The sequence below is a fragment of the Xiphophorus maculatus genome, chromosome 18 (genome assembly GCF_002775205.1).
Source record: "Xiphophorus maculatus strain JP 163 A chromosome 18, X_maculatus-5.0-male, whole genome shotgun sequence".
In the NCBI taxonomy this organism is placed as follows: Eukaryota; Metazoa; Chordata; class Actinopteri; order Cyprinodontiformes; family Poeciliidae; genus Xiphophorus; species Xiphophorus maculatus.
This window is the reverse complement of record NC_036460.1, coordinates 8216275-8242289: the sequence shown is the minus strand read 5'-3', so window position 1 is coordinate 8242289 and position 26015 is coordinate 8216275. Positions and strand designations below refer to the sequence as shown.

General features: G+C 36.9%; 1 protein-coding gene across 1 annotated transcript in view; it reads right to left on the bottom strand.

The window, feature by feature from the left end:
• Positions 1 to 26015, bottom strand: part of LOC102227496 (protocadherin-16) — a 95009-nt gene that overhangs the window by 24672 nt on the left and 44322 nt on the right. The window lies entirely within an intron of this gene.

Sequence of the window (26015 nt, the reverse complement as noted above, 5' to 3'; positions counted from 1 at the left end):
AATGGTACACTAAAGTGGCAATATATTAAAAGCATTTTTTAAGGGATGCTAGCGGGACAGTCCATCAAAAAACAGGAGAAAGCATCTTTAGTGTTTAGTGTTTATTTGAGCCAAACAGGACGTTTGGCAGAATCTAACTCTGAGAAAAAGAAAGATTTTGGCAGAATGTTGGTTGACTTCCACAGGCTCTCAGCGAAAGCTGCCAACAGGATATACAGCCTGCTTTACGAGTGGTGTCTGTCTGGTGACAGGATCGGCTGGCCGATGAGAAGTTGCTCTACATTATGAGTAGTTTTATTCATGCTGCACATCTAGTGGTGGAATTAGTAGTCTTGTAAGAGCAACTCACAAACCGTCAGCCAGGAAGTGCATTTAATTGCTGCAGGATCTCCCAGGACAGCAAAAGGTAAACAGAACAATCAGATCAGGCCCCTGGGTATCAGTGGTGTAATTGTTAGCAAGTGTGGGCTCTAGATTACTTTGGGGGTAAACCTCACAAGTTGATTAGATTCCACCTTCCTTCCATGTTTAATAAATGGAGCTTTTGAGGAAAACATTAATGGGAAGAAGTGCTCGGGTGCTCCGGCTCCCAGTGGCACATTCATCAGGAGAACTGCCAAGAAAAATAAGGCAACCCGTGCTTATCATCAAACGTTTACTCTTTTTTTTTTTTTAAGATGGCGTTGGAATGACTGTGAGTAGTTGGAAATCATTCATTCGAGGTGATGAGTTTGGCTACAGTCATTGAGCCTCCATCTCTTTCCTGAGCAGATGGCAGACGGGGGCTGAGCAGAGAGCATGGCCCACACTCTTCAATGTAACTCCTAACAGAGGGTGAGTGGTGTGTAGGAGTGAGAGAGTTGTAGAGCTGGCAGCGATGCAAACCGAAGAGAAGAATAATAAACCACACGAGGAGAGAGGAAACTGAGCGCAATGCAAGAAGGCTACTCCATTTTTTAGCAAGCAGGGAGGCTGCAGCCGACTTCAATGTTTTGTTACATTTTGGGAATTTTGTGTGTGTGTTTGAAGTGGGGATGAGTATTTATAATCACTTAACATCTTAATATTGATGCCTGAATCTTAATTAAATAAAAAATCCAGAAGTTTTATAACTTTTTTTTTTTTTACGAAAATGTGTTGGAATAAGTTTGTCCTTCGTCACAGAAAACACTGAGCGATATGAGAAGCTCCCCATGTTACCCATTATTAATGGGTAAATACACCCACCAAATGCTGGACATCTATCAACATATTTTTATGATTCATTCAGGTTGGCCAGTTCTTGCATTTTGTAGTCCAGAAAAAAAAAATAGAAAATGTAAACTTTTTTAGTCTATATGTCCTGTCCAATTTAGGTATACATTAGAAAGGTTAACACACCTCATCAACTCAATCAATTTCCAAATAATCTGAATGGGGTATATTAACACCTGAAAGAACTCCTAAAAAAATTGAACAAACTAAGTGGGACACAGAGCCGCACTTCTATTCAGAGTTTAATGGTGCCAGCTCAGCTGGCTGCCTGCAGACGCAGCTCCCGCCGTGTGTGTGTTAATCTGTGTATAAAAAAATTCTTGCTGTAACTGCGAAATAATTTCCCTGCTGGGATGAATAAGGTAATTCTTCTTCTTCTTCTTCTTAAACGAAACATATTAGTGTCATCTTACTGAAACACTGAGAAGTTGTCTCTCTAGGAAGCAATGCCAGCTTCCATTTTCAAAGCACACAAGAGACCACAAGCAAATTTAAAAAAAAGAATTTTAATTTCTCAAACCACAAAGCATAAATCCTGAGAGATGAGTGCAGCTTAAAAGAAAAAGCCTTTGGCATTAAGAATTTTTCAGACGACATGATACGGATGAATCAGAATATCTAAGCAGATGAAGCAGAATTTCAGGAAGTCTTGAAGTGAAGCTTGTTAGAAATATGCAAGTAAGCATGATAGGCTAAGAAAGACATTCAAACAATTCTTAAGTTGAAAAGAGGATTGAACACAGGATCTCTGTCTTAACTAGTTAAGCTACGTGACAAGACAGCTGTCAAGTTGCAGGACGTAAATAGGTTTTATCGTCATTGCTGTGCAAAGGCACACTTTTTTGTTAACAAATAATAACTGAACTCCATTTTCACCCGCCTTAGCGATATCATCTCTATGTTGTGAGGGCATCTCGGCGAGTTAACTTCAAAGGTTGAGAAGTGCTGCAGCTCTATACGGTGTGTATTTGTTCTGGGTGGAAATGATGATTCATACTGAAAAAAATCACAGTTTGCTTTTGTGAAAACTGAACACCATCCTAAATAATATCCAGAAGGCAGTTTGTTCACAGCTTAAAAATGCATTTTTAGATAAAACCGCATTGTTTCCATCCACCACTTCCATACAAATGTGTAAATATGCTTGTTTTTATTGTACTATTCTCTGGGTTTTTGCTTGACAAACCTGAAAAGTTATGTCTTTTTCCACACTTTCAACATTATTCTTGGAATATAAAGAGGTCAGAAGGTGGACATGTGCAATTTTGTACTTTCTGGTATTGCATTTATCTAAATGTGGTCTAAACAAACATCTAAATTTGGTTTCTGCATAGAACAAGGTCTACGTACAGCCTCGATGTTGAAATCAGCTCCATTGTTCAATATGCTTCCCTCGAGCAGATCAGAGAGAGACATTAATTTCATAGAAAAATATCTAATTCACTCCTGATAGTTTGTCTTTCTGAAGTTATTTTGTTAATATCCAAGACTACAACCACTATCAAAATAAATGTTGGTGTTTAACTGGACATAGATATATAGACACTATTTCAATGTCCAATAGAAATTCCTAACACTTCCTTGACAATGCACTTCATTGGTTTTACACAAGGTCTGTTTTCACTGGATTCAATGTTTGAAAGCAGAAGTAACCTTACCTCATCTGCAGCAGCCAGAAGTATTCTCCCTACACTTCTTGCCTGTGAGTGAGGCATGATGGGGGCTGTCTTATCAGTGGGGGAAAGGCAGCATTTGACTTTTCCCTTCATAAGTCAAGTTTGTGGAAATCTAGAGATAACTGGGGTGCTACAATCAAATTCAAGAAACTTCCCAGATAGGATTTTTTTATTGACTGTCCAATGAAAAGAAGCTGACTTTCAGCACAGAGTATATGTGTCTAAGCAGATCTAAAGGCTGTTGGTTTTTTCTGTTCTTACCACAAGGTAAGGCAGGTTCTAAAAGTCTTGGACTGTCGTGTTTTCTGCCTTTTCATAAAAATTTCAATTGGTTACTTCTTAGTCTGTCTTTTTTTGCAGCTACTGTGTGTGAAAAAAAAAGTTAGTAAAAATCTGCAAAATGAATGATGCAAAGCTGAATCCACTGAGAGGTCAAAGAAAGCCAATGTAATTTTTAATCATGCTCCCTGTGTTTTAGAGTGCCCAGTCAAACAAATCCATGACACGAAGCCCTCATTGAAACCAGCCAATCAGGACAGTGCCACTGCCAATCCAAACAGGCTGCAAATGACGGAGTCGACGTGTAAATGTTTGCCAACTGAGAAATTACCATTCACGTCTGTGGAGCTTAACATGCACATATCCAATGAGTGCAGTGGAGATGCAGAGGGAAGGTGCAGAAACATGTGCTCCTGTCCTTGTTTCAAAGACTTATTTAATGCAATTTGGTAAAAAATTGTAATCGATTGTAGTTGATCGATTTTAAAATACATGTAACTAGTGAAGAAGCAAGTTCTGTGAGGTAGCAATCTCAAACCCCTGTAACAGCAGGACCAATGCAGTCCAAGACTAATCAACATGGAAAGACTGGTGACACGACACGTAGCTCATTAAAAGACAGCATGAACAAAGAGGAAGGCGTGGGTTCAATAAAATCAAACGAATGGGTGACTTGTAGAAATCTGGAGTGAGAGATGCTTTGAGCTGTCACAGCTGTGGTGTGAAGCCATGCATTCTCCCCCCTGTCTATTGTCCTGGCATCACTTCAGAGAAAAGCAGATGTGAAGAAAATCAGCCCAGTACCTCCCACCCCCTACCCCCAAGGCCTCTTTCACTACTTGCTAAAACAGAGGAGATACGTAGGTCAGAATGTTTGGGACATGTTTAACACCACACGAAAGAGCCGGACAGAGACCGCAATGTGCCGGTGGAAGGAAGAAGCCCACGCATCTGTTGACAAATATGTCAAAATAACACACGTTTGAAGCTCAAGAAATATTGTTTGGATTCAGACCAACCATATGTGAAATATTTAGTTAGTTACATCAGAAGAGGCCATAGGAGTGTGCCATCGAATTTGCCCTGAGATGTTTGGTCTACTTTGTGAAAAAAAAAAAAAAACTTGCAATGTGACTTAAATTTTAAACAATGTATAGAATAAAACGTGAACTTATGACGGCTGACAGAGGGCAGTCTCCACAAGAATAGCAGAGTGATTAAATTTATGTCCTTTTTTTTGCAAATATGACTGCCAAGTGCTCTTTCTATAGAAAGTACAACTGGCCTGGCGCCTCTGCATGTTTGACTGTGCAGTTTCTGCAACTGATAAAGTGCATTGTGCACTCCTTGATTTTCCATCCATGGAAAGTACTGTAAGCCTAGCTCATCTGTTTTTTTCCGTGTCTTCTTCCTGTTGTTTCCACACCCAGTGATAGCAGCAGCTATTGTAGTCACTGACTCTCTCCGTTAAAGAGGAAGTTGTCCCTTTCCACTATTACTTAATGCTTGCTTAGGATAAGAGATTGCTGAAATGTTAGTGACTCAATGGAATTGGCTGGACTCCCTTACATAGATAAATAGCCATTAAATTTTAACATATTGTGGTCAGGATTACTACATGTCTTAATAAGTCATAGTAATCTTAAGGGTTAGTCCATAAAAGTCCTAAATGGGTCCAGACTTTTCTTACCAAGTCTTAAAATTTAGTAAGCCATAAGTGGATTTTGCTTTAGAGATGACAAGAGCCATTCACTTGCTCTGTAATAAAGAGCTATAGCTCAGAAATTTAGGTGTAATTTTGTTGTGATAAAAACTACAAACCCAGTGATACAGGGAAGCAAAAAGCCCTATCATAAGGAATGCATCCACATAAATTTACTTTTCCCCACAGAGCTGTGAATGAGTTTCAGTCTTGAAACTATCTTGTAACTTAAATTTGAATGTTTAGGTAATTAAAATTGAAATATTTTTGTCATTTCATCCACTACCAGCTCTGTAAAGTATACATTCAAAGAGGTTTGACTTGAAAACAGATTTCAATAGTTGGCTAAAAACCTCTTGTCAATAACTCAAGCTGTGCTATATACTGTGGGAGGGATTTGAAGTTGTATGTAAACTTGAGGTGAAAGCAGCACAGTCATATGCCCGAGATGGAAAGAAAAACAATCTGCCAAAGTTATATTTAACTTGCACAATTCATTAAGTAAGTTCTTAAGTTGGATTAAACTGGACTGTGTGTCATCGGATCAGGATGTTCTCAAGAAGTGGAAAAGTTTCAGTTGGTTCCAAGACCAAAAATGAGTCAAAATGGACTCTGAAATGTCTGTCTACTTTGAACCATGTCTGATTATATAATGCAGGGGTGGGCAATCCTGGTCCTCAAGGGCCGGTGTCCTGCAACTCTTAGATGTCTCCCTGATCCAACACGCTTGAATCCAACAGCTGAATCACCTCCTAAGTGCAGTCAAGTTCTCCTGAGTCCTGCTAATGACCTCATTATTTGACTCAGGTGTGTTGAAGTAGAGGTACATCTAAAAGTTGCAGGAGACCGGCCCTCGAGGCCTGGAGTTGCCCACCCCTGATATAATAGAAGTGTATTGGAATTAACCGGATTGATCTGCATTATTCATTGAGTTGACATTTTTGTGAAATAGTGCCTGAACTGAAAGTCAGAACAGAAAACCTCGGGGTATTACAACACAGTCCTGTGGCGTGTTTTTTAATGCAACATCAGATAAAAGTGTTCAGATAAAAGTTCCTAAAACAAATTGTTATTACTACTTTTCAAACCTTACTAAATTTGTTTTGTTTTAGTAGTAGTCTGGCTTTAAATAGGTTAGGAACCTGTTGAAACAACAGTTCATAGGAAGGGCAGGAATAATGGAAAACAGCAGGATTTACCCCTGGGGACCATAAATATCCAGAGTGAATTTCATGGAACCAGGACACAGTCAACTGTCTAAGACACCTTATCATTTGCATGTGTTGGAAGAGGCTAAATGTTGACCTAAACTGAGGTTCAGAGGGCCAAACATGGGGTCAGTGTACTGAAACACAGCAGCACGCTTACACTTCACTGATTTTCATTAAAAAATAGTAGACCTCTCTTGCAAGGCATGCCAGGCAAATGCTATTAAAGGCAAACACTGAAAAATAAGTCTCTAAAACTATCTATTTAAGAGTAATATACTTCAAAATAAGTTATGTTGTAAAAGGCTCAAAATCGATGTAAGCGCAGGAGTACTGGTACAAATTAAATATTGCAAAATGCAAAAACATCAGCAGCTCTGCATGACTGGAACATAAACAATCTATTCCAGATTTAACAAGTTAATTCTCTGTCCATATGTGCATTTGGGTGAATTAGGGTATCCCCATGAAGCACAGTATAACTGTCAAAGTCAATAACTATCTTAATCACACAGATTTTTAAAACATGTACCAGTTGCCAAATCGCATCCTCCAAATCTGTCTTTCACTGTGAAACTGGGTTCAAGTAATGATTTAACCAGAAATGAACTGCAGATGAACACTAATAAAATATGATGCACATGCTGCAGGGTAAACATGACAACATTTAATATTTGTTGCTAAATGTTCACATCTTGAAACAAAGTAGGTGATTTGTTAGACGGAGTAATATTTGGCTGCCTACAGAAAAGCTGTGCAAAGCAATAACTACTTTTTATTGCAGCAATTCCTATAGTCCTTGGAACTGGATTCTATCAGCTGTCCTCCAGAATAAATGAGGCTACCTCCTGACAAAAGAAGGGAAAATGTTTTAATATGAAGTAAACAATGGACCCCTGAACTGGAACGTTTCATCTTTCTGTACAATAAGTGATGCATTTATGAAGAAATGGACTAAGGATAGCAGGTTAGAATGGTGCTCAGTCCAAAGGTTTGGCAGAGGAACAAAAGGGAGGCAATATATAGTAACTTGCAGCTGGATTGCTCACTTGGGAAAGTATTACATTTCCAGCTCTTCCCTGTCATACATCGCTCTCTGTAACCAGCACACTGCTGGAAAAAATAAACAGAAACATCATAACAGTGTTTCTGTATTTCTTACCTCAGACAGAGTTCAGGTCAGTGTGTTGAAGAACTTTTAAGTTGTCAAAGACATTCCTCTTCACTACTACTGGACGTAAAACCCCTAATGCCTTGCCACCTTTAAGATCTCGTCTATACTATCAAGGTAAAACGATATGCTTCAAATGCTTGGGTTTTCTAATTTTGTAAGTATCTATTTAGTAATTTAGTTTCTTTACAAGTTTTGTGTTACAACTTAAATTTGTGGTGTGTGGTTTTCATAAACTTGAAGTCAGATCTAACTAATTTTAGGACATGGTAAAAAGGCAAAAATTTACTTTTTTGTAGTCTTATATAACTCTAGAATAGCAAAATTCCCTGTGAAGATGAGGGTTTTTCAAAAAATATTCCTGGAAATATATTTGTAAATGTACTGGAACTGTGCCACCACAGAACTGCGCAATTTTCTGCCAGAGTCTGGCTGGTCGGAAACTCAAACATTGGATTTTTTTTCTGATTGATGCACATTATGTAAGCGACATTAAGTTGTTCTGACAAAATCGTCAGTGATGAAGTTGTTGTTAAAGAAAGAAGACTCAAAGTTAGCTACTGTCTGAAAATATTTCATACAACATGTCAGAACATAAGACTTTTACAGATGTGAAAGTCTGTAAAAGTCTTTCACATCTGTGAATCACATCTTTTCCATATCGGTGAGTACACCATGTCTTGTTTCACAGATCGCACAATGACACTCTTTGCTATGGATGATGTTATCCAGTTTATGTATCAGTAAGGTATTTCAAAGTTAAGTCAGAGACAGCACATGGACATAAGTTATTTAAAAAGTTGTGGAGGCATGTGTGTGGTTTATTCTGTCTGTGATAAAGTACAACTTTCAGCAAATAGCAGGAAGGAGGATGGAGTAAAGTAAAGTATCTTGGTTTTATCTGCTTGAGATGTTACACTCTGGAACATGGTAGACTTGGAAAATCATTTGGAGTTTGGAGTTACAGTAAAGGTCTACAATCTCTAAGGCATGAGTCTCAAACTCACTGTGAAAATATAGAAGATTTGGAAAGTTGCAAAATTGAATTTCAATAAGGAGAAAGAAGTCAGGCACAGCAAAACCAGTATCCATATCTTAAATCATAATAGTTTTATAATACATCTTGGCATTTTTGTAATTTAGGATGTATCACAAAGTTCAGGTTGCTGAAAGTTAGGTGGTCTGTGTTTTTTAAGCTTTCATTAGGCTTTCTTCTAAAACTCTAGAGTCTGTTTCTCATCAGGACCTTGCATCTGGAAGTTATTAGGCATCTTACCTTTTAAGGAAAAAGAGAATCGTAAAAAAGCTAAGTGAGCAGAGAGAAAAGATATAAAAGGTAAAGCAGTAGATCTCTGTGGAGAGGGGTGCACAAATTCAAGCAGACATGCAATACTAGTTTTTTTTTAGGTTTAAAATTGTGAATGTAGTTTGATAAAAATCACACTCCTACGACAGTGACAACAAAATATTCTGCAGCATGAAAACAGTGGATGCACGCGTGCAAATGCACTAAAAACCTCTCAGTGTTCTGGGATATCTACTAACATGGACCAGATTATTCAAGATGGAAGAATGAAAGAATCCAGATAACTGCAACATGAAATCTTCCTAAACTATTCTGGTGAACATCAAGTCAGTTTACATTTGACATAAGTCATGATCCAACAACATAAACCGATAACACGAGACTTATAAAAAGAAAATGTGTTGAGTTACACAGCAAAGACAGTTTTATTTGTTGATTTTATATTGAAAAGTACACCAAAAAAAATTTTGAAAAAAAAAAAAGACTGCAGGACTGCTACCCAGCAAAATGAAGGATTATTGTAATGTAGACTTTAAAAAATGCTTTTAAAGATAAATATGACAAAAACTCAACTGGATATGTTAAGTGTATTGCTGATGTGGCGTTAACCCCTGACCACCTGGAATGACAGATGTTCCCTCTGAGACGCTTCTGCTCTAGACATTAACCTTTTTGTTTTTCAAAGGTCAAACAGCATAACAAACAGCCACATATTTTTTCAAGGTAGACAGCAAATATTTATCTAGTGGAATAAAGATTTTGACTATGCTAAAGATAAATTACTCTACTAAATCCCTTGAATATATTAAAAAGTTAATACCTTATTACTTTACATCTAACCTTTTATTTGGTTTAAATCTGGTTCCCTAGAGCTGCTATACAGATGTTAAAGTTGGGTTTTTTTGGACTTATATTTTAAAATAGTAAATCTCTAATCAAGTAAACAAACTTGACTTGTTTCAGCCATGAACACAAAGCAGATGTGTCAGACTGACTGCCCTTCAAAGAAGGATCAGCAGACACCTTTGAGGGAACCTGTTATAAACTTAGAGCTTAGTATTGCTATGTGTAGTGATGTTAGAAGCATGCTGAGTAGATTCATTGAGTAGACTGAGGTAACCTCATATCAGACACCCAAGAAAGCAGCCTTGTCAGGCTATTACTTGGCTCTGTTTCAGCTACTCATCCCTTTCACAGTATCCAATAGCAGTGCTGAGGCCTGGTCTGGTGAGTCAAAGCAGGCGGTGAATAGCAGGGACTGGGTAGGTGGGAGGGGAGCTAATAAGAACCATCCACAGCGTGGGGAAACAAGAGCACTGATGTGGGTTAGGCGAGTGCTACAGCTGCTTGCGGTGGGTGGGAGAATGCCTACTGAGCCTGGCATGCACAAACAAAGTGCAGATGTAGATGAAGAGTCGGAGTATACCTGGGCACCATAAATCAATGAGTCTCTTTGATTATATGACAAGAGAATATTCAGTGCATCAGTGGTCTCCCCTCCCAGCAGCACTGGCCAAGACTGCTACATTCCTGCTATCAAACTGAGTGCGTGCTCCTCTATCAGTTGCCAAGCTTCGCTGAAATGTCAGTATGCACTAACTTATCAAGCAGGTATTTTGCTCAACTTTACTGACCATAAAGGAAGGACTTGATATTGCATTATACCACCTGGATCAAATATATCTATTCACTGGCCACTTTAGTAAAGTACACCTTGCTTGTACTGGGTTGGAAACCCTTCTGCCTTTAGAACTGCTTTGACTCTTTGAGACAGATTCAATAACGTATTGGAAATATTTTTCATTGATTCAGATCCATATTGGCATTATACCATCAAACAGATGCAACAGATTTGTCGACTATACATCTTTAGTTCTAATCTCCTTTTACCCTACTTTCTGAAGATGCTCTATGAAATAAAAACCTATTTGTCGTGGAGGTCTTTTGGCTACATTGAACTCATTATGAAGTTCAAAAACAGAAAAATATCCCACACAACACTATGCCACCTTCACTAGCCTGAACTCTTCGTACAAAATCTTATAGATCCATGCTTTCATGTTCTTTACACCAAATTCCAACCCTACAATCTAAATGTCACCCCTGCAGAGATTCACCCAAACAGGCAAAGTTTTTCAATCTATCACTGCACAATTTTTGTGAGAATATCTGAATTACTAGCCTCAGTTTGCTGTACCAATATGACGAGAGTGGCATCTGGTGTGGTCTTCTGCTAATGTAGCCCATCTGCGTCAAGGTTCAACATATTGTGCATTCGTAGAAGGTTTTATACATACTTTGGTTATAAAGAGTAGTTATTTGAGTGACTGTTGAACTTCTTTCATCTCGAACAAGTTTGCTGTCATTCTTCTGACAGCAAAAGGCTATTTTTCACTGCACAACACTGAAGATGCTCTCTTTTTCAGCCATTTTCTGTAAACTTGAGCGATAGTTGTGTGTAAAAAATTCCATGAGATCAGCAGCAACTCATCTGGCACCAACAACCATGTCACAATCAACGTGACGTAAATCTCCTGTCTTCCCCATCCATCCAGACACTTTTGCTGAGTTTCAGTAGTTTGTCTTCATCATGTCTAGAAGCTTCAAGACATTGATTTGCTGCTGCATTGGTTGATTCACTAAAAGATGCTAACAAGTAATTGAACCAGTGTCCTAAAAATAGAGGCCAGTGAGTGCATGTCTTTGGAATGCCAGATTCTAACATAAAACAATCATTTTAAAGGTACACCAGGGAATACTGAATCCTTTCTTCTATTTATCTCTGTTTTTACTCAGTTACATGAATAGTCATTGCTTCTAAGCCACAGATCACATACTCAAATTATACATAAAGAAGTGGTGCTTTTCTCTCTTAATGTTGATTTTCTCTATTATTTTACACTAAGGTACTTCATATGCTATTTTATATGTAATAGAAAGCTAATAAAATAATAATAAAAATCCTTGTCGTTCCTTCAGAGGGCCAGAGATGGGTAGAACATAACAGAGAGAGTTGAACCTCAAGTGAAGATGTTGACAAACATTGTATAATATATGTATATTGACAGATACACTGTGCCATTGTAATTTTTTCTGCAAAACATCAATTAAACCAGACCGCTTGGTAGGAAGAGATACAATCACACACAAAATACACACTTAATTAACTTTTGGTGTTTTAAATGTATTATTATTGATGCACCAATCTAATATTGAACAAACTGTAAGTGGTAGGTCAAGTTCCTGTCACTTCTTCCTATCTTTCTGCATTTATCAGTAAATCTAGAACTTTCACGTGGGTCTAAATATGAACAAATTAAGTACTTTTTTCATAAAAAATGTTAATATTTGGTGCCTGCAAGATACATTTTCTCTTTCAGTAAAAACAAGCAGAAAATCTGGTCAAAATCAGAATCAACAGGAGAGACCTGAAAGCAAAACTTGAAATCTGTATCAGTCACAAAAATCTAAATCTATTCATCTCATTTCACCCCCTGTTTTTTCCACAAATCATCTTTTTGTTTTCCTGGCTCTGTAATAAATTCTAACATCCATGAAAACATAGAAATGTTTTGATACACATCTGCTAATTTAAAAAAGCTAATTACACACCAGCACAAGCCGTTCAGAGCTACACTTGTACTGAAATAATCAGCCCTGCAAAAAAAAAGCAAAAACTGGATTATTCTAAATTGGAGACTGCAAAGCAAGGCATGGATGAGAGAGGTGGTGATGGAGGGGTGAGCCTGGACTTACAGGGTCATGGAGGTCCACTGGAACGATAAATATAAACATACTCTGTCACTGGCTGATAAACACTACAAACAAACCAAAACTGCTCAGGCTGTGTTCTGGCATGAGCTGCATCTGTCCTGTAAACTATGTTTAAACTGCGAGCCCAGAGTTGAAGGTTAGACGTGGTTTAGACTCACGGAGACAGCATGCTGTAGCATTGGACACTGTCCAGATAGCTGACTGTCTGTTTAGATCTTTTTATTTCATTTCGCCAACTCGTATAATTGCAATTCAACATAAGCACATCCCGAGATGACAGAAAATTATGTACTGATATCCAGATGGATTTAGAAACAGTAATATGCAACAGCTGTTATACTGGTGGCTTGTCGTCATCATGCATTGAATCCCAACTTTAATCCTGCTGGGGGAAAAAGACCAGATCATTGGATTTTCCATATTTACACAAGCAGATTTTCCACTTTTTATGAAAGATAAATTTTTCCTCCTTAAACCTGGGTAGTTTCTGTTATGGCAGCACATTGTTCCCATTTGGCATGTTCAGCCTAATTTCTAGGCATCACTGGTGGGTATCAGCATTTGATTCATGAGATATTTTTCTTTCTTTTGAGCCTCCGAAGTTATAGGCAGGATTCATTTCCTATCCACGGTATTTATTTAGCTCTCAGCAAAATATTTAGGTGATAGAGTAATTATATTTTATCTTGTATACATGTCCAATCCTCTCCTTCATGTGATTCATTTCAAACAATCCCCTCTGAGTATACATAAGGTAGTCAGTGAGCACTTTAGTTGTTTTTCAGTGCAGAGGAGACTTCCACACTAAACATGTCCTTCCAAACAAGCTCTTAAATGCAACATGCACAAGTCTGAATAAAACATTTTTCATCTATGTAAAAGATAAGAATCTGTTTGGGTTACACAAAACAAACCTTTGGCAAGGACGTCTTGAAAGTATACTTACACACACCTCAAATTCACCTCACTCACTATCCAAGAGCACTTATTTATGAGCCAGAATCTGCTCAGTGATTACATTTCCTGCTTTCTGCAAAGCAGGGAGGCTTGCATAGAACGAAGTTGTTATCATCAAGTGTCTGGAGATATGCTTCAGTATTAATTACTTTTCCAGCTGTGCAGGAAAATGTCTTGTGTGTAAATGTTATGTGGAGGGCTGTTGAGAAAGGAATCCATGAGGTGTCCACTTAGTGAGGAGCAACAACTGATTTTGAGCCAAAAATGTTTTATCAACAACTTTGGAATTTCAAAAGAACACAACTGAAGGTTTAAGTAGCCTATAAAGCTGCCATCACACTAAATTCTGTCCTGCCATGTATACTGGCGCGTTGATGCATGTGTGGTACATGAGTCTAAACATCAGAAACAAAATTTTTTAAATATGTGGGTCACTTTTTGCAGCTAAATTACACTGTTTTGCTGAATTATGTGCTTATGTAAAGCATGTGATTTGATTTTTTGTAATGTGTAAGAATCAGCCGACCATCTTGAATGAAATGTAGTTATAGATCAAGTAATATTTTTTTTAATTAATCAAGAAATATATTTTTTTAATTAATCAAGAAATATTTATTGAATTAATCAAGAAATATTTGAATTGTCAGTTTTACTTTCAGTTTCAACTATTAATCTTCATCAACTTGCACGAAGCATTTGCCTGGTGTTGTTTGAGGTTTAAAATCCCAATAAAATTGTTATTGGATTACAGTGGGTAGAGTATTAAAAAATCTTACTTAAGTGAGAGTAGCACAACTGCAACACATTTTTACTCATTGTGTTGAAACAGTTGTTAAAGAAATTAGTCAAGAGGAAAGAGTCACAACAACAAAACGCTGTGAATTTTTTTCAACATGGCGCGCAATACTGTGAAGAGATTATAAGGTTCAGTTAGCATACCAAAGGATGTCATTCCACTGTTACCCAAATGGTAGTCATATGCAAAAATAAAAAATGTATTCTGTTACATCATTACAAAAGCACCTTAAAGTCTTTAATCTTTTCAACAAGAGCAAGAGAGAAATGCTGTTTTTTTTTAGCAGCACAGCTGAGATTGCCCCTGTAGATATAGGTTCCTTGTGTCATTAGACTAAGTCAACCACAACAAAATTCAGAGTTAAAATGAAAGCAGATCTTAAATTTGACATTCAGATCAGGGCAGATTAAGCTTTTATCAGTTGAGGCAGCAGGCCAGAATAAAGCCAATTTGCCCTAGGAAGTACTTTGAGATGCCGATCTAGCCTTTGTCACCACTGGGCTAGATTGCTGTAATGTTCTTTATGTAGAAGTAAGTAGTTCGTCCACTGCTTAGCTACAGTGCATAGAAAATTAGGCTGTAAGTCTGTCATCCACCACACATAAATATGAAAACATTTTAGTTTCACTCAACTTCCTGTTTAGAATTAATTTTAAAGTTTTATTTGTTTCTACAGGCCCCCTTTTTTTTTCTCCATCCTACCTCCCTGAGGCCTGATCTCTAATGTCAGCTTATTAGCTGCTCCTCATTTTACATGTGATTACAGTAACCTGGGAGGGGCCCTTACTTTTACTGATGCAGTTACTAAATAAAAAAAAAAAGTGGAATTACCAACCTTTCCACAATAAAGAGATATTTTCTCTGTTTTAAAATAACATCTAAAAATCTTTCTCTTTTGCACTGGCATTTGCCATGGTCTGAGATGTTTATCTTATTGCGTTATGCTTTATTTTGTTGCAAGGCCGATCCGTTTCGATGGATTGTAATGCCTTTTCTTTCTTTTATTTATTGTTTTGTGCAACACTTTGATCTTTAAAGGTATTTCGTAATATAGTTTTATGCTCTGCTCACCAGAGATATTAATTGTTTTTTGTTTACCTGGGCCTACAGCTTAGCACTGTTTCAAATGTTCTTTGTACACCATAAAACAACAGAGAGTCTGTGATAGATGTGTGATAAACATTACTGCAAAGGTTCTGCAGTCTGCAAAACAACTGTTACTGTGTCTCACAAAAATTTCAATACTTTAAAGGCATTCCTCCAAAAGTGCAAATGTAATTAATGAGCTCTCATGCAAACCACTCTCATTTCTTTCTTTGCAGAAAAGAAAAATCTGTCTTTCCTCTTGAAATTAAATATGAACACAGTGGTGTGTCATTAAATGTTCTAGCTGTTCTGTTTTGTTCTTGGTTGGCCTGTCATTGTAAAAAATTGTTGCTTTCTGCAGAGAAAACTGACATCACAACCTTTGCAAGGCTTTGGCTGCTTCAGTGCCTGTTGCCTCAGGTGATCTCAGTGTACGACATGTTTATTAATGTAAACAGAAGATGCCTTGTTTATGCATATTTTTGAAGCTTATGGATTTAACAGCCTCATTTTATCCTGGAGAAAAGTCTCAAGACACTTTCAATATATTTATGTCAGTAAACCCAAAAATGAAAGGGTGAAAAAAAATTCATCTGCAAGTTTTTCAAATCCTTGATTTTACACATAAGTCGATGAGGAGTAAGAAATGTGGATGTAGTTTAAATAGTGATGATACAAGACTATTTGTGGATGAAAAGAATTGAGCCATAAAACTTTCTGAGCCTGAATTTGTTCTGCATATAGTCTGCAAATCTCATTCTGTTAATAGTTTTGTACTGCAGATTCAACAAAAGCTCAATTTTCATTCGATTTTTAACAAACCATGTAATAAGAGCACGATGGGCCTTTTAATGCCTGCATGTTCACAACTGAGACAAATGTGTCCCATACAGAGAAAGGGGTTTAAAGCGTGCCAAATCCAATCCAATGCAGCAGAAAGTTTTGACTAACATGTGAGTTCCTGTGTCGCAGGTCAGCCAACCTGTTTTGACCTTCAGTGTGCTCATCATCTCACCCTCCTTTCATGTGTTGGCCAGCGGAAAAGTGAATTATGGTGCCATTAGGTAAGGAGAAGTGATGTGGATCACAGATTAATTGGCACCTGACGTCTCCCCAGAAACCTTTGTGCTCTTGCATGACCCAGTGAGCTATAATAAAAGACTTTACTGATATTCTGAGGAATGATATTAAAGGCTATCTCAGACCGGCAATCAACCTTCAAAAACACCACAGACAGTAACCCACTTATTAAACAAGGAAGCCAAGCAAAAAGCAACCCACCATTTAATGCCTTAATATGTTTTGCTATGGTTCTGCAGCACTGAGAGTCTATCATTTGGATTTTGGATTTCACGCTTTATTGGCTATGCTGGAATCTCATTTCCAGACATCACTAGCATTTCTTTTCATCTCTGTTTGCAGCTTGATTCTCTATAAGTAATGAAAATTATGAATCAAATTGAACAAGCTAATCAGAGATTAAGTGAACATAAGAACCAAAGAAGGAAACTGAATCCTAACTGAATTGCAGACTTCATGTAAACAACAGTGATCAATGAATAATCATCTGAAAACACTCTGAAGAAATTAGTGTTACCTTTTTTGCTGGTTTGATTGTAGACTCTTTATGAAGAGATTGCATCATACCTCTGAGTCTAATCAAATTAAGAGGTTGCACCAAGTGAAACCAATATTCAGTTTTCTATGTGTATTTGGGATGTCCCAATCTGATCAAAGCATTTTTAAACAACCAGTACTGGCAATCTGCGTATAAACTCTACTGCTGATACCTGTTTTTAGTTCACGGTCTGTGAATATTTCAAGCCTACACCTGGCGAGACACACAGCCTTACACATATTTCACCCTTTACAGTGACATTTACAGGGAAAAAGAAGATCCAGCAGCTCCTTGTGTGTCTCTCTGTGTTGTGACTTTCACTCTCTGGAACTGAAAAGACTACTTTAAAATATCACTCAATGAATTATATCCAAGCAGAGATTAATTTTATATGATATAATAATTCTATCTGAAGTAATCCTAGCAAAATATTATACACACAAAAAGAAAGGGAGTGAAAAAATTTCCTCTTGTAATAATTTGAGACTTAAAAACACATTTTCTTTCTTTCAGCTGTTAAACAGATCCTTTATATGTATATAAAGTATATTATATGGACTTTTATGTGTATTGTACATTTGTTAAGAAAAAAAAATATATTGTATACTGTTAAAGGAGATTGTTTGATTTTACTTATTGTGTTCTGTTCATCATTTTTGTAATGTTCTCTGTTCAAAATAAGTGACATTTTGAAAAATGAAAAGCTTTTCCAACACAGAAAGTGAATCAAGCTAACATTAGCTTAGCATAGCAAACAACTAACAGTGTAAACAATGTCAGCAAAACAAGAGGTGCATTTATTTAAAGCTATTGTTTATATGTCTACTCAGATATAGAACTTGGATAAACTATCAGTAATATTATTTGTTTTGTTTGAAAACAATTAAGGCAAATGTCATTTAAACTTTCTTAACTGAGTAAATGTAGGTTGGAGCAACATAGCTGTCCAGAAGAAACCGTATTTAAAAAAAAATAAATCTTTCGCTTTTGAGCAAAAACAATATTAAGAGTAGCTGCACTATATAGACCATAATTGGTGAGTGAGTTGTAAAACTAAGTAAATGTCATGATGAAAAAAGCCATTGATTTTTTTCCCCATTAGACAAAGTGTCACATCTCTTTGCACCCAAGCAGCAGGGGGAACTCCCTAGCAAGTCAATGCAAACTCTCTGATTAGCAATAATCTGTACACCATTCCTCTTCTGTCTCCAAGGTAGTTTGCCCCAGTTTCATTAGTGTTGGACAAAGAAATTCACCACAGCATGCTGGACATTCTCCTGGTGTGTCCACTTGCTTATAATTGTTTGAAAAGATGAACATGGCACCTTCAGGCATCTGGAAATTATACGAAAGAATGAACCATACTTGTGGAGCTAAATATTTCTCTTGCTGATACCCTGATAGGTTTCATTTTATTCTCCTTTGATATCACAAAGGACAGCAGCATGTTTTACTGGTGTGTCTCGATTTAAGTCCAATGCTTATCGGAGGTTTAAAAATATATTTATCTATGCTTTTACAAGAGCATTCAAAAGCACCATAATCTTAATGTATGTAAGCTTCCTATGTTAGTGAACGTTGTCAAAATTTTTCTGGAAATTGTCTTTATTGTCATTCTGGTATTCAGTAAGCATAAATAATTTGGTAATCACAAATGACTTAAAATAGTCAGCTTAGTCTAATTTAATGACAGGAAATGAGAAAATGAGTCTTTTTATACAGTGAATGTAAATATCTGGTTTCATCCACATTAAATTTGTGAGGTATACTTCATGCTTCATTGCTGTGCATCCAGCCATTTGCTGAATAATCCAATTAAATGAGGCACTAACCTTGGGAATCAATGCTGTTTTTCAGTTGACATTATTATTTATAGCGCTGCATCTGTCTTCCAAACATACCCATAACAGCTAAACTAATGAGCCCATTAAGGCTGTATTGCATCGGCACTGAATGGGGTAATGTGTTGCATCCTGCTGCGAGAACCCAAATCCTAACATCTGTGACTCCGTTGAGCACTTTGACTCAAGACCCCTTTGACAACAGCAGAAATAAATCAGAGTTTTAATCCTGGCGAAAGATTTATCTAAGAACTGGAATGTGTCACAGGGCGTAAAAAAACTGCTATGCCAAACAGACACAAAAAGAGAGAAAGGTCACAGTCTGCCTCTTTTTTCTGTTCATCAGCAAATAAAAGAAATTGAAAATGTCACATGAGCTACTTTTTCTGAAATTCTTTTCTAAAGAAATATTTTTTTAAAACTTGCTAAATGGTCATGAAATAAACCAAACCGTACAAAATGCCTACTACAAACTGCAAGAATTAAATGTTTGCTTGTGGCTTTTTGGAAAGGAAAAGCTGGGAGAAGGCTACATTTATCTAGCTTGCAATGGAGCAATAAATTGCTCCTTTTAATGAATTCTTGAAGGCAGCAGACTTTCCCTTACTTTGATTTAGGCACATATGAGATCCAGTCAAGGAAATATCTTTACTCCAAAAATTTTTTTTTTCTTTTCTTGATAAGTACTAACCCACTTTATTACTTCAGAATACTTTTCACATCTAACATTCCCCCTATTTTCTTTTTGTTGCTCTTAGGCTAGCAGACAGCAGAGCCAACTGTGATAAAATGTCCTTCTCAGAGCAGGCATGTCCTTTTACTTCTAAAGTGACGGCAGATTTACTCTCATATGGTTTTTATATTACAGGCACATTTTTGAACAGATTCTCTCAGCACCTGTTCTGTGACAAATTGGTCAAAGCATCTGGCTGCTTTGTACTTCAGCAAAGTATATTCCTAATATAAAACTGTCAGTATATTTCAAGTTCAGTGTTAGTGCAAAAGCCAAGGTGTATCTTCAATTGGTGATAACAACACTTGTGGTCATATTTCAGGGTAATAATACAAGAGAGGTCATGGAAGCAGAACAGCAGAGAGGGAGGCGGGACGCAGACCTTGACCAGATCAAAGAGAGGTTTACTGAGGGTTTACTGTGCATTTCAACAACAGTAGTGAGGATGTTGAACTGTCTGAAAAACACTTCTCATTCTGTTTAGCAAAATAGCAGATTTTCACATTTTTTAAATTAAAGTCTCAAACTTCAGGGTATTTTATTGATTTTATGTGATAGACCAAGACACATATTTGTGAATTGGGTTTTCAAAATCTTTTAACGAAACTCTAAAATGTTTGTATCAGTGACGTGGGGTCAGGGGAGGTCATGGAAAAGTAATATATAATGATAAAATCATTTATATTGTTATTTCCACCCTGTGGTTTGTACAATTACCTATTTTTTCATTTAGCTTAACCAATTCTGATTTGTTTATTTATTTTTAAAATCGCTGAATTTTTGCATTTTCCCATTCAAATGCTCAGAAGTGCAGCCGGTGAGGCAGCAGCGAGCTGGGATTGTGCAACCTCTGCACTGGCTGCCATTCTATGAGAGCATGCTCCTCCTGTCTGTATGTCGCCAATAAAGTGGCTAAAAAGCATTTAATGTATGAACAGATTTTCCATAATTTAGCTTATGTATATAATATACAGTGGGAGTTTTTTTTGTCTCCAACTGTGTGTGTAACGCGTTTCGTGAGCTGATTAGCGATCACAAACGGCAGAGAACAGCTTCGAGGTGAGGCAGGCAGTTCTCTTGTTTCAAAAGGACATACTTTACTTTCTGCAGAAATAATACATTTGTGTGGGCGTCTTCAGAGTATGCTAGAGAACATCATCGAGCATAAAGTAGCATCTCCAAGACAGGTCAGCCATAACTTTCTGGTCCACATACAAAATGAAATGTGTGTCAGAAATGATCCAGAACACATTAACCCCACAGTTTAATATAATGTTAGCATCATGCTGAGGGGCTGATTTTTTTAGCAGTAATAAAGAAGCTCTTTAGTGTTTAGAAGAAAAGGGTTGGAGTTGGATCCAACCAAACCTGAAAATATAGCTTTGAGTAGCTGTATGACAAAAAATGGCTGCAAAAAATTTAAATACGTTCAACTTGCATCTGTGCTGAGACATAGCCCAAACTGCAAGCAAAGATGCACTACAAATGTTGATTTAAAAGAACAATGTTTTTTTTTCAGTCATTTTCTGTCACTCGTTAAAGTACACCAAATTTTGAAGGTGTAGCTCGACAAAACGTAAAACAAGTTCAAGGTGCGTGAGTCACAAAATTGAGTAAATAAAGAAGTCAAGTAAGACAAGTTACAAAATAATTTCCACTAATGATGAACAAAACTTACATGGATCTTCCTTATTTCCAACCACCAGCTCTGGGCAATCAAGGATAATGGTACATTAAGTTTTTCTGTGCTAATGATGTGGGTTTAGTTTCTCCAAGGACTTAATGAAAATCCAAATAATTTTATGTGGATACAATCTGTTCTTCAGCACAAATTTAGGCATCTAGCCTTTTATTTTCCAGGACTTTGTTAATAATAATAATAATATTGAACAGCTACTTAAATCTGTCATTCATACTTGTCTGAATGGGTGAATGGGAGCATTGTGCAAGGTAAAGAGTAAAGCTAGTACCCTCTTGCAAATAAAGGAAACTGGGAAAAGCTTTAAGGCATAAAATCACAGAAAGCAAAGTCTGAAAATGAAACAACAAAAAAACACTTCATTCCCCTCATCCTCCATTCCAAGTATCCTCTCAGGCTGGGGCTGTCTACAGCTCATTCAGCAACAACTGTACTGTGTTTTTCTTCTCTTTAACAGATTACATCAGCACACAGAGTCCATCCCCTTTAATTACAAACATTTGCTGTATTTCACAAATCTGGAGCTGATGTGAGAGGCTCCGACTTTCATACGTGATGTGAGAGACACGTTTGAGTACACATAAATAGTACAGGTCATTGCAGAGGGCCTCTGAAGAAAGGCATTTTATGCATTTACTGCACTTTATTGCAAATTCCCAGCTGCAGGCTGCTTAATCCATCAGTCTAACAAGACCACATACAAACACTGAAAATATTTTGTTGAATACCTAAAAACTGGGGTAATGAGGGATTAACCGTGGTTTTCGTAAGGAAACTCGAAGCCATGTGGGGTGTTTTAGAGTTAATTGCAGAAGAGAAAAAAACAGCACAAAGAAAACAAGTTTTAATCCAAAAAGCCAGTGGGTTATGGGGACTGTGGATTATTGGCAAGTCATGGGATCTCTCTAACTTTGGTCCATTAACATAGCCTAAGAAATCTAAGCTTATTTAACAGGTTTAGGATTCAGATGTCACATGCTAGATTCTTTGGAAGGGAAACAGGTTTTGTGTGTAGTGATACGATAAGCTGATCAAGCAGACCTCAAGGAGATTACAGCTAATTTCAGAGGCCAAAAGTTCAGAAAAAGGAACTACACAACTCAGAACAACAGTTGCATGACCAAAGTTGGACTGATCATGTAGTATTTAGTGGCTTCCAGCAACATCCAAGTCACAATGCCAGATTTTTCCAGACTTGAATTCCTAGAGTTTGCAGAGCCATTGTCAAAGAATAATTGAAAAGCTCATCATGAAGTGTAAATATTTTTACAGGTTGAGTTGCAGTTATGGGATGTGGCAAAACCTCACATTTTCAGGAAAGTTGGATTAATATAAGGCTAGGTGCAGGACTGAATGGATGGCCAAATGAATGGATAGATAGATATTATAATGTATTCTAAATAATAACAATAATAAGCAAAGAAAATGAAGACCTATCATTAATTCTTTAATAAATATTATATGCAATCCAAGTTACTATTTTGGTTACCCGCCTTCCTAGTGTGCTGCCTAAGCAAGTCTGTTGTGTAATAAATCGTTCATAAATTTATTAATCTATAAGGTTTGCTGCAACAGGAGTATTATTCTATTTTCACTCTTTTGCAGTGAATCCGTCACTAATGCTCCAAGGCAGACAATCGCATTATGGTGTGTTCCTAAGATGCCTAAAAAGAACATTTAAAAATCTTCTTTCATCTTTATCTTCTATTGTATTTCCTGGTGATTTTGCTATATTACTGCAAGATGCATAATACAGAAACAATCTTTTCTGAAAAATATTTCCCTGCACTCAAACATCTCAGCAACCTTTCAGCGCTTTTTATGCTATTCTGAAACACGAAAGCGCAAACAATGACCCAAAAATTCTGTGATTAATGTTTAATGCAGAATGATATCAGCATTTATTCGAACCATGTGCTTATGTTACTTTGTAGCACCAACAAGATGTTTAAGTACTTGTGGGTCATGATTACAGCATTTTCTCAAAGTCCCATTAAGCAGTTTTGCAGGGAAACAGCAATTTCTTTGCCAAAAAGTTGCACTGGAGATCAAAGCCTTGGTTTTACAGATATTTCCCTTCTTATGCTGCACACTGTGTGGCCTTTGCTGAAAGGTTCAAAGGAGTGTAGTGCTGGAAACACACTTTAACCATTCAAAACTCTCACTGTTACAATTATGACCTGGGATAATGAGGGCTTTCAGCATGCTGAAGTCTGACTTTTAGTGAGCTCTTCTTTAATTGACATTTCAATGCCAGTTGAAGGCATCTTCCTTTCAAGTAATAACTATTACCTGCTCATATCCCATAAACTCATTATTAGTATGGATCTAATTTCAACGTATATATATATATATACTGTATATATACTGTATATATACTGTATATATATATATATATATATATATATATATATATTGATTCCTTCTACAGTTCATTGTCTGCTGGATCGCTGTTAATATATAGACAATGACATGACATGAGGAGGTGACTGTCAGCACTCTCAGACCTGACCTCAGCAGAGTTTATGAGGTGATTTTTGATTGTGATGATGTCACTGTCGGCTGTAAAAACATGTTCAGCAGCATCTGCATGGGTCCTAACTCAAATGTTCATATCATACCCAGGGTAGTGGGGAAATCTTCTAAAGAGGTGCTGGGGACTGAGAAATAGAGAAACGCTACTCAAGTGCTCATAAAATCTAAATGTTAGCTTGCATTTTTAATCACACATTAAAAAAAAAAGTTACTCTCGGTCAAAGCCAGAGCACTTTGCATCTAAGCACAGCAGTTTCATCTGAACTTTTTTCAGATGAAACTGAACTCTATCAAATTTACTCCCAATTTACTGTAAGAATGCCTGTGTTTTATTATTGTATATTTTGGAATATACAATTGATTGTGGCAAATCAATTCAAAAAGAATAACTTATATAATATACAAATAATTCTTTTGTCTGTTCGTTTTGATTTTGCAGGAAATGAAACCCAAAGTAGTTTCTCTTAGAATTGTAATATAACGTAAGACTACATATAAAAAGCTTTAAAAAAACCCCCCAAAAAACAGAAAAGTCAGCCTGATGAAAACATGTCCATGCATTTTCCATTATATGCAATCAGTACTTGGTCAGGGCTCCTTTTCCATGAAGTCCTGCATTAATGCAGCGTGGCAGAGAGATGTTCAGTCCAGGTCTCTGCTGTGGTGTGTAGGAATGCCAGATTGTTTTCAACTCATCTGCATTGTTGGTTCTGGTGTCTCTCATCCTCTTACTCACACAGTCATTAAAAAGAGGTTGGATTTTGTGCCTCTCCACTCTTCCACTAAACTCTCTTTTTTGCTTCACATTCTTCTCAAGGCTGCTGTAATAAATGGTATTTATACCATTTTTCCCCCTTCCACTCAATTTTTTTTTTAATTGCTTGAAATGGCACTTTTTGAACGGACAGTGTCATTGGCAATATTTTTTTTTAATTTTATCTCCTACCCTCCTTATGGAGGATATAATTCTGCTTTTTGGAAAAACTGTTGAGTCAGCAATCTTCCTCACAATTTTGTAAGCCATAATATATCTCTTTAACCCACTGCATCACTTTGTTGCGAATCTAGAGGATATGTAAATTTTACTTTCAGTTGAACTGAATTACAGACATAAACATTTCAATCCCTAGTTACCATCATCCAGACTGCTAAACTAAGGAATCCAGTAATGATGGCAATAGTTTACAATTTCAGAGCTGATGCTAGCAAACAAAGTCAAATGTCTTTGTCCTGAACTTATGATCAGCAAGACAACATGAGAAAAAATAGGCAGGGGGTGCTGTAGATTGGCTGGAGGATACGCCCAGAGTCTAAAGTTTGGCAGAGCAAGTTGCATTGGATCTTTAAATCTCACTCAATGTTGTCAGATCAAAGCGGAGGACATGGCTGCAGACATCGGGATGAATAAATAAGGTAGTCCAATAATCCCATGGGGTGCACAGGGGCAGGCAGGGGGAAAAACTAACTAAAGGCAACAACTGAATTTGAGAAAAATATACCCCAAGAAAGAAAACATCAGAAGAGATACTAAAGCGAAACAAAACAAAACGAAAATAAAACGTAATCCGGTGACCTACGGAGCCGGACGGAGAGTGATGCAAGACAAAACCTTTTGATGTTTGATGTCTTGGTTCTTTTAATGAATCTGGAAAATGGAGTAGGATGATGGGAACTGAGCAGGTAACACTACCTCTCAGGATCTTACATGTTTAAGTAATACATTACATCCATTATTTTGGTATGTGCACAATAACAAAGAAATGTATGGAGTGTATTGTAAAAACAAAACAAAAAAAACAACAGAACGTTCTTAAGAGAGAGCTCATTAAGGATGACTTCTTTTGTTGTTTAAAGTTAACTCTGCCTGCTTTATCGTCAATGTTTCTGTCTTTTTTCCCCCTCAATTGCCCAGGGGATTTTAGATGCAAGGTGTGAGCTGAAAGGAAAATTACAGGAAGTGAGGACCTATAAACAGAATTATGAATGGAATGAGAGCATATATATGATTACATACATGAAAGGGCGGACACATTATTTTAAAAATTCATTTTTGTAAAAATATTGTAAAAATGTGATACTCAAGGTTGTACCGTGAGAATCTCGTCCCTTCCCATGCCTCAGCTCAAGTATGATCAAGACAAACAAAACGAAGAGCTATATTTATCTGTAGAAATTACCCAAAAACCCAAATCATTACTGCCGGTCTTTGAATGCTGACCTACAAAATAATAATCTATCCCCTCATTTGGAAATATAATGAAATACTGATGTGGCATTAAGTTTCAAAAACGCTGTGAGATGTATACTATTTCCATTTTTGTTTATGTCTTCTTTCCTGTGTGACTGATTTTCAAACAGCAGGTGGGAAGTCACTCTCAAA